General features: G+C 45.9%; 1 protein-coding gene across 1 annotated transcript in view; it reads right to left on the reverse strand.

Annotated features, from left to right (window-relative positions):
• The window catches only part of FRMD1 (FERM domain containing 1), a 42,599-nt gene extending 39,726 nt beyond the window's left edge, over positions 1–2,873 (reverse strand). The window contains exon 1 of the mRNA XM_071547964.1: positions 2,798–2,873. The gene's annotated coding sequence lies outside the window, so the exon portion shown is untranslated. The remainder of the gene's footprint in view (positions 1–2,797) is intronic.
• Positions 2,874–9,032: the final 6,159 nt, after the last annotated feature.

The following is a 9,032-nucleotide window of genomic DNA, read 5'->3' on the forward strand; positions in this document are numbered from 1 at the left end:
AATTGGCTTACTTCCCCAGAGGAAGGAGAAAGTCCACTACTGATCTCATGGCATTTGAATCACCACCTAAATATTCAGACCAACCAGGCAGTTTCTGCATCAGTTTGCTTCTAACTTTTTCCCCCTAAAGCATAAAGCCAGTCTTGAACATATTCAGAACAGAGAGGAATATTGATTTATATAAAGTGGACAAAAAGATATAGCTCCACCTGGAACACAGCTTGCCTCTGTTACAAGGGTGAAAATGCCAATACCTTGATAAAATTAACACAAACAGCAGGGTCTTTATGATTAGATGTAGTTTCAGAGACTGCACACAGCACTGCCAGACATCAGCTTCAGCAAAGCAACAAGGAAATGAAATGAACCAAAAAAGAAATAGAATAAAAAACCCTCCAGCTTTACAGCACTTTTAAGGTGATGCAGAATTGTGCAAAAAGAGGAAATAGAGGGGAAAAGAAAGAAAAAGCAAGCTTAAGACATGGTTTAACAAGAAGCAAATTATTTCCTCCTGTGATTCTCCAGGGAGCAGCTCCTCCTTGTCAGAGGATTTTATTTGGGCTGAGCCCACCGTTTATCCATGCTCGGTTACTAACCACACACTATGAATTAAGGTATCACTACTAAACACCACCAAGATAACCAAGGAGCAGCACAGTAGCACAGGACTTTCTGCAAGAAAAGAAGTGTAACCCTGGAGCACAGTAAGCATGCAAGTTATTTACATTGTCTTGCACTGGAGGAACAGTAGGGTAACGACTTCACTACAAAAGCTAACTGATACGGAGCTAACCACTGGATTGATGTGCTTTTTACCTGCCCTGATGGGGACAGAAAGAGTGCTGTAGTCTGAATGCACTACAACTCTGCTTTTTAAAAAAACTAACAAAAAAAATCCACAAAAAAAATCACCCACATAAAACTTAATGACATGGCCCCAAAAAAGACTTAGAACAGACAAACACATGTAAATGCAAATGTTTTTTTGTGTCACTGGTGTTTATCCCAGTTTATCATGTTCATACAAACAACAAGAAAAAAACTAAGGGGGAAAAAACTGTCCAAAGAGCATAGACATCTCGGGTGGAAGATGCTTGTGCTGCACACATGGCATGAACCTTGCTTCCCTGAGAAGAATCACTACAACTTATGTTCCTCAATAGCATTGTGTAAACTTATTTTTCCTTATTCTTTTTTTTTCCTTCCCTCTTTTTTTTTTTCCTTAAGGTAATCTCTGCAAGAAAACTTGCCCTACCCCATTCACTCGCACTTTAGAATCCATTTTTTTCTGATTTGGCATTCCTCATCTGAAGCCAAATCACGGGCTACTACAGACTCTCAACATTACCAGTGCTGAAAACGGAACACTTTGATTAAGACTGTACAACAATTAAATGGGAGGAAAAAACAACAGTGAGGCCCAGGCGTTTTGTTGTCATTCCAAGTTTTCCAGGAACAAAATAAAAATTAAAGAAGCTAAACAAACGAATGGGACACATATATCCAAACAGTTGTGTTTTGTTGCTTTGGGGATGTTTTTAAACATTTTTGAAGTATTTATTCTCAGGGCCAGGGCATTACAGCAGTACTCCAAAGAAGGGACAAGGTTCAGACAGCAGTGTGGTGGGAAAACACAGATGTGCATTTTAAATGCCACAGGGGAGTTAACCTGAGAGTCTGTCACTGCCGAACAGCAGGAAAAACATCTCTCGATGCAGAGGATAGTGAGCTCTCATCACAGGAAACCCAGAGCCTTTCCCTGTAAATCGTTACCAAAAAAGAATTCCAAGAGGTGGGGAAACAACGACATACAGAGACTTTTTTCTTTCTGACACCCACCCACTTCTCCAGCGTGCACACACCTGCTAGGACACTCATTTCCTCCCACGTCCCACCCCGTGCGGGCAGACCGAATTCCCTCACGGCTGTCAGACCACTCAAACCAACCTCACGAGATGCCTCCAGCCCCTCACCCCCGAAGCTGCCCCCGCGGAGGTGGCGGCCGAGGTGCTGGACCCCGCGGCTCCGCTGCCCCAGGTGCTCCCCTCGGTGCTGCAGCACGGGGGGACGCGGGGCCGTGGCCCTGTCACTCGCGGCACCTGCAGGGCAGGTGGCAGCCAGCCGAGCACCAGATGGGACGCGTCCCACACTCGTGCCATCGTGTGGCTCACGGGAGCTCTCTGGGACACGGCCAGCCGCCCCGGTGCCTCCCGTCGCGCAGCCGGGGTACTGCTGATCCCGCCCCAGCATCACCCCATTACCTAGTGCTGGCGAGACCCAGTCCGCGACGCCGAGGGGCTGAGGAGTTGCCACGACTCCAGACTCCTCCAGGGCCCCGTTGCCTCCTGCCCAAAGCCCTTGCCTGCCCGCCCCGCTGCCTCCGGCCGGGAGCCGCAGCCACGATCGCACAGGGACACCCAAGGCGGCGGCTCTGAGGGGAAAATCCCCTGATAACTGGATAACTGATATGTGGAGACCGCTCCGGCCGAAGCTCGCATCGCCCTTCAGCCGCAAAGTTGTAAATACAATTTCGCAGCCGCTGCCTTGCGTTGGGACTGCCCACCGGAGCTCGGAGCGCCTCCCGGCTCCGCGGGCAGCGCACTCCGTGCGAGCGCCCTCGCCCGCACCCTTCCCTCGGCGTTGCGGGTCCCCCAGCCCGCAGCCGGGACCGCTCCCCGCACCCGTCCCCCGCCTCCTTTGTCCCCCAGCAGCTCACCGGGACCGCGCCCGCCTGCCCCTGCCACAGGGGCCCCAGAGGGGCGCGGGCGTCCCGGGACACCCCCACGCCGCTACTTACCGCGGGGTGGCCACGGAGCTCCGTCCTCTCCGGTGCAGCATCCAGTGCCCACCGAGGTAGCAGGGCAGGCGGCGGGCGCACGCCGGAGCCCTGGAGGAGGATCGGCGGTGGGGCGGGTCCAGGCGGGGCGGGACACGGGGAGGGGAAAGGAGAGGGCGGTATGGGCGGTATGTGTAGGGCAGCCGCGGGGGCTGCTCGCCTGGGGGCTGCTCGCCTGGGGGCTGCTCGCCTGGGGGCTGCTCGCCTGGGGGTTGCTCGCCTGGGGGTTGCTGGCGGCGCAGGCGTGGGGTTGGATATGATTTTGCTCGCGGCATGTCCTCAGTGCACCGCACTGGCAGCGATGAAGCCTGAGTAAGAGCAGTTGTAAATAGGAGTGATCACAGAGAGTCACTGGAACTCGGTCCGGGTGGCTCTGCCACAGCCAGATTGGCTGGGCAGTTCTGGCAGGGGGAGATGGCACAAAGTGTAAAAAGATGGACTTGAAGAGTTGGGATCGGATCTGGGAAAGCGGGGCGCCCTGTGTGGCTTGGGAGTCGCCACCGTGCTCGGGCGGAAGGTGCTTGTGCTGCACACATGGCATGAACCTTGCTTCCCTCCCTCCTCTGTGTTAAAATTTGGATTTTTAATGTAGTAAGTTTCTGAGAGAAGGCTGACATCATCTCAAGTACTGTTCTCATCTCCCTTTTCCTCGTGAGTAGGCCATTGCTAAATTTCCCTACATATTCTGTTGCGTGTGAGGGCACAGCCAGCGTGGGAACAGGCTGTAAGGGGAAGCAGGTGGGAAGGCTTTCACACAGTGTTGCACTAGTCCGCAGGAACAGAGTTGAGATTTGCCCGGGAGGGATCCCGGGAGTGAGCCCGACTTGCTGGTATGCATGGCCACCTGACAGAGTGAGGGAACAGGGCACCAGGTCACTTGTCCTTGCTCCCAGTTTTAATCTTGCATTTTAGGCTGGACATAAGACTGGCTAAAACAGCCTTGCTGGCGTGGCTGACAGGGATGAAAACTCAGCTTTGCCTCTTCCCAGCTGGATTGTAACAGTGAGACTGCTCTGTGAGCGCAGGGGACATCTTTTCACCAAGTCTTCTCTTCCCATAGCAGTCTTCTGAGAGAAAATGTCAGTGTCTCGCTCATTATCGGAACAAATACGTAGGCACCTTATTTCAGGAACGGTTGCAGGGCTGTAGGTCCTAGATGAACAGAGGTTACCCCCTGTGGCCGAGGTTAAGTCTTTCATAGTTTGTCTTTTTGTTAAACCCAGGCTGATTTATGCAGTTGCTCTCTCAGCATGCCAGTTTTCTAGGGCTGTTCTGAGGTGCCTAACGCATGGTTTCATGGGCAGCTGCGCTGGCATGACAGCTTCCCTCTGATCACAGAAAGATGTCTCACTGTCCTCTTGTTTTTATTGCTTATTGTCTTCTGTCTCCTTTACTCCCTTTGCTCATGGCTGTAGCACCTTCCTTGAGCCAGTGCTGGAGCATTTCAGACTGCTAAACTGGTCAATATTGCTAAACTCAGAAAATTCCAGCTTTTTTTGCTAGAAGAGTGATCTATCACGTTGGTGAATTAGATTGTCTTATAGAGTGGTCCAGCCAGTGCTGGAGTCAGTATCTTGTAATATCACCTACATGTCCTCACTTTCCAGTATGGATTGCAGCATTGAATGCAAGGGCACAGAATCTAATGCCTAAGTGTAGACTCTGTTGTTGAATGTGTTCTTATTTAACCTGCCCAGAAGCACACATAAAACCTGCAGCAGCACCACCACAGTACTCTGGTCACTGTTCAGACGTTCTGTCATGCTCTGACAGCTAGTGGAGAACTTGAAATGTTAGCAAACAGCTCTGAGCAGTTGCTGCATACTTCTGGGTTTTGATCATTTGAAAAAGTTACAGTACCTTACAAACTCATGGCTCAAGTTTCTGTGACAGGGTCCTTTGGCTATGACAGGACGAAAGCACCACATCTAGGCTGTTGAGACAGGGGTGTATGTCGTGGCAGTTAATCTTCTGTCCTCATCATTTGCACCAGATACCTTAGGGTTATTTCCTTCCCATAGAACCTGAGTAGGAGAGTAAGAAAAGTATGGGTCATGTGCAGGTGATGCTCCCCGTGTAGCCATGATCAGAATGGAATATAGTACAGAATGTCAAGTCTGATTACCTTAATTGGAAGTATAGTAATTATCCTGCATAGCTGGTCTTGTAAGATTGGCAGACCTTGTGTGTCACCCTGAAGAAAACAAACTGCATTTTGAGAAACATCAGAACTGCAGGAAAATGGAGATAATGTCAGCCTGTTTGTTTTTGAAGGAAACATCAAAGTGTTGGAGGCTGAAGATATCTGTGATCCAAGGAAATACTGCTGCAAGTTTTCAAAGCATCAACTCCAGCTCTCCTTTCTGCAGTGCAGATAAGCAGTTTCTTCCAGCTTGCTCTGTAAAGTGAAAACTGGAGAGGAGGATTTGTGGAATGGTTCTTATAAACCAGGTGTCTTTAGAAAATAGAGCCCCTTTTGTAAACTTTCATGCAGAGTTATGCTGGAGTCAGAGGGATGCCATGCAAAAATAAAATTTGCATAAGCAAATGTGTTTACTCATGGTCTTGTCTGCATTGCACGTAGACAAAAAGGTCTAGTGCAAAAGGGAAAACTGAGTTTTGCCTTCTCTTTCTTGGAAAAAGTATCCCTTTTCTTACAAGAACTATTGCAATGTCTATAGGAGATAATTTTGTTACTATTATTTATTGTCTAGTTCACAAGCAGCACCTAAGCTTGGAGAGAGCTGTGTTGTTTGTAGAGTTAGGAAACAAAAGGAGTTTTCACTAATGATGTCGGGAGCTGAAGCTGGCTTCAAGCTGTTCAAGTCATGAGAGGATGACTCAGAAGTCAGAAATTTGAGGCATTCCTATGTCTAGCGTTTAATCAACAGGCGAAGCGTTGGGAGGTAAGTGAGGGAAATCAATGGCAAATCAAAGAAGAATAGGTCAGCTATTCATTAGAGAAAGGATTGATCTCAGGGATGTTAACAGAAAGGAGGGCATGAAATGAATCCTAAAGAAAGTTTGAACTAAGTGTGGCTGCAGTGAGCTGGCAGTCAGGAAGCCTTAAAAAAATTACTTGACTGTCTTGCATGCAAGGCTATTCGCAGAACTCTGCATTCTACGTCAGATTTAACCAGCTACATCTGTTACAGAGACTTTCCAGCCATAATGCAGCTCTTGCAGAAGTAATAATTATGTATATTTGTCATTGTTTGTACAGTTGTCATAGGTATTACACATGAAATGATAATCTGCTTTCTGTTAGCATACATGCTGAAGCATAATCTTATTTGATGATGTTTTCAGTGCATGTTAGAGCTTGATTTTGCTGACTCTTGCCTTATTCCTAGAAAGTCATCAATAGCTTCAGTGGGACTATTCATCATCCTGGGGCTTTTATGATTAGCATGTTGCAAAATCAGGTTTAATTTTGAGCTCTGGGGTAGGGATTTTTTAATCTGTAAAATATCAAATTTATCTAAAATAGTGTGCAAACAATAAAAAATACTTATAAAGTTGCAGAGTGGCTTATATGCTATGAGCAGTATTGGTTACATTATACCAATAGCCATATACAAGGCATAGCTGTAAGTAGTGAGGTTTAAAACACCAGTTTACATTAAATAGAGATCAAATACTTATGCTGATCACTGACCACTTTACACTGCACATGAGGCTACAGTACAGGTCTGGAGCCATAAAATGCTTGTGAGCACTTGAGGTATGGCTCCTATGCCAGGGATGTGCCAGCCAAGGACATGGAAGACTTTACTTCATACCGTATTGTCTCAGGTGCCATATATGGCACTGTATAGTATATCTTTTATTCCAGAGGATCCTGATGCACTTCTTCAGTAAGTTTTTCATTTGACATTAAAACAGGGACACCTTCAGGTAGTAAGGGAACAGCTACATCATGCTCCATCAGCAACCTTTGGAAACCAGGTGGGGAATCTGGGTAGGGAAGATGGGTTCATAAACCAAATTTGGCCCTAGAGCATAGAGGCTGTAACTCATACCATTGGCAGTATCTCTGTGGGACTGCATTTACTCAAATGGTCACAATCTTCATTTTGCTTCTAAAGAGAAACAGAAAAGCAGAGTCTTTCAATAACACTAAACCATTTAATGCCATTTTAGGCTCATGATTTTATTCTAGCTCTGACCAAATTCCCAGGGCCCTTGGGTTTCTAACCCAAGCTCTAGTCAAGCCCAAACCTGTATTCATTACACAGCCTCCTGAGATCCCAGCTAGCCATGAGTTTAAGTCACATTCTCTCACGGTGCTGGCCATGAGTTTAAGTCACATTCTCTCTGATAGAACCCCTTTGACATATATTTGCCTATACAGGTGCTCTGACAAGTTGGAATCTGTCGCTAAAATACACACAAAGTGTATAAATTGCCGGTGTGAGTCCCTTTCTGGGGACAGGAGTTGTCTACTGATTTCACCATACACTGCATTTCAAACTGTGAAGTTTTGGTTACTTTCAGACAACTTTGAAACTATGCCAGAGCTGTTAAATCCCTGCCTAGGGTTTCTCAGTGCTTACCATGTCTGTGCTAGGCTTTGATCACAGTGCTAAAATAATTCATGTCCTCTGCATGGCAAACATCATACATTGTCATTCACTGCTTAGTAAAGAATTTTTGGCTGTCTCTTCCCTGCAAGTTCTCATCTCTCAGCCCCTAAGGACAACAATCCCTCCAAAGCCATACCTTGCAAAGGGGTAAATGGCCTCTGCTGTCTCTGAAGATGGGTCTCACAGGGGTTTTTCACTTCATTTTACTTCCTCTCGGCTACGTGTTTATTTTTGCTCTGATTGGAATTACTGTCTATAATACTGTTTTCCTGCTCTTAGCTTTACCTCTCTAGCTGACATAAAAATTATTAATCCAAAATGAAGAATAACACCATTAGATGATGGGGAAGGGTAGGTTTTGGTTACAAAAACTAATCAACTTTGAAAATATTTGGAACAATATTCCATGGTTAAGCTGTTTTTAAAAAAATAGCAAATGCAGATTTTCTCTTCCTTCTTTCTTCTTTTTTTTTTTTTAATCTACATTTCTATGTTCTTCCCTAGATCTAGGAATAGAAATGTCTTCAATTTACAAAGTGTTAGAGTATTCATATAAAGGCAGTAGAGTCAGGAAAGATTCTTCTACAAAACCATAGATTTTTTTTTTCCTTTCTGTTTTTTGAAAATCCTGTATTTGTTCCCTCTGATCCCCACTCCCCAGCAAACTGGGAGTGGAAGAAATGTAATCTTGACTGCTGGGGTTCTGCCTGCAGAGACTCCTGCCTGGGGAGCACCTTGCATTTCCACACAAAGGAGAGCTGGTGTTTCTGGTGGGGAAATGGGGAGGGGGGCTGGAGGGCATGGGGAGGGAAACGTGCCTGGGAGCAGCTCCACCAGCTCTGAAACTCTACGTGCAGGAAATAATTGGCTGAACAGAGGCCACTGCTTGCAAATGCCCCAACCCTTTCTCTGCCTCCTGCTACCAGGCAGTGTTGCAGATTTCCCCACCTTGGGAAATCTTGTGCCTGGATAAGAAAACACTGGATAAAGTGAGGAGAAAGTCAAAAATGAGGATACAATACTGCAAGTTTAAGGGAAGGGAATGCATACGCTTATTGGCTGTGTCATCCTGCTTATTAAATGAGAAATGGAGGATGAAAGGAGAAAAAAAGAGCACATTTAGGCTGAACATTTCTACGAAGTAACGGCACTAAGATGATTTGAATTACCCAGAGGATGAATTTAGCCTGATGTGTAAAATCTATTTCTACCATTATCACTGCTATCCTAAGCCTATTCACAGATAATTACAGTCAAGTGCTTACCCTGCTCTTGCTCATCTGTTTTTCCCTCATGCCCATTTAGTAAGTGCATCAGTTATGTATTAACACTGGTATGCTGTGTCAAAGCAGCAAGAACTTTGAAATAGGCAACATGAGCGGAATATAATACAACAAGAAAGAACCAGTTAAATCTGTAAACAAAGGGTTGTAAACATAGTAATTAGAAGTAGTTATATTCTAACAAATTAAGATCTTAGAGTGAAATAATTTGAAATTACAGCAATGTAAATGCAAATGGAGGTCAAATGTGATAACTTTGGCTAAAACATGTTTATAATTTTTGTATTGCTTGGAGCAAAACTGATCTGAACATGAATAAAAGGCATT

Source organism: Pithys albifrons, chromosome 2 (genome assembly GCF_047495875.1).
Source record: "Pithys albifrons albifrons isolate INPA30051 chromosome 2, PitAlb_v1, whole genome shotgun sequence".
Classification (NCBI taxonomy): Eukaryota; Metazoa; Chordata; class Aves; order Passeriformes; family Thamnophilidae; genus Pithys; species Pithys albifrons.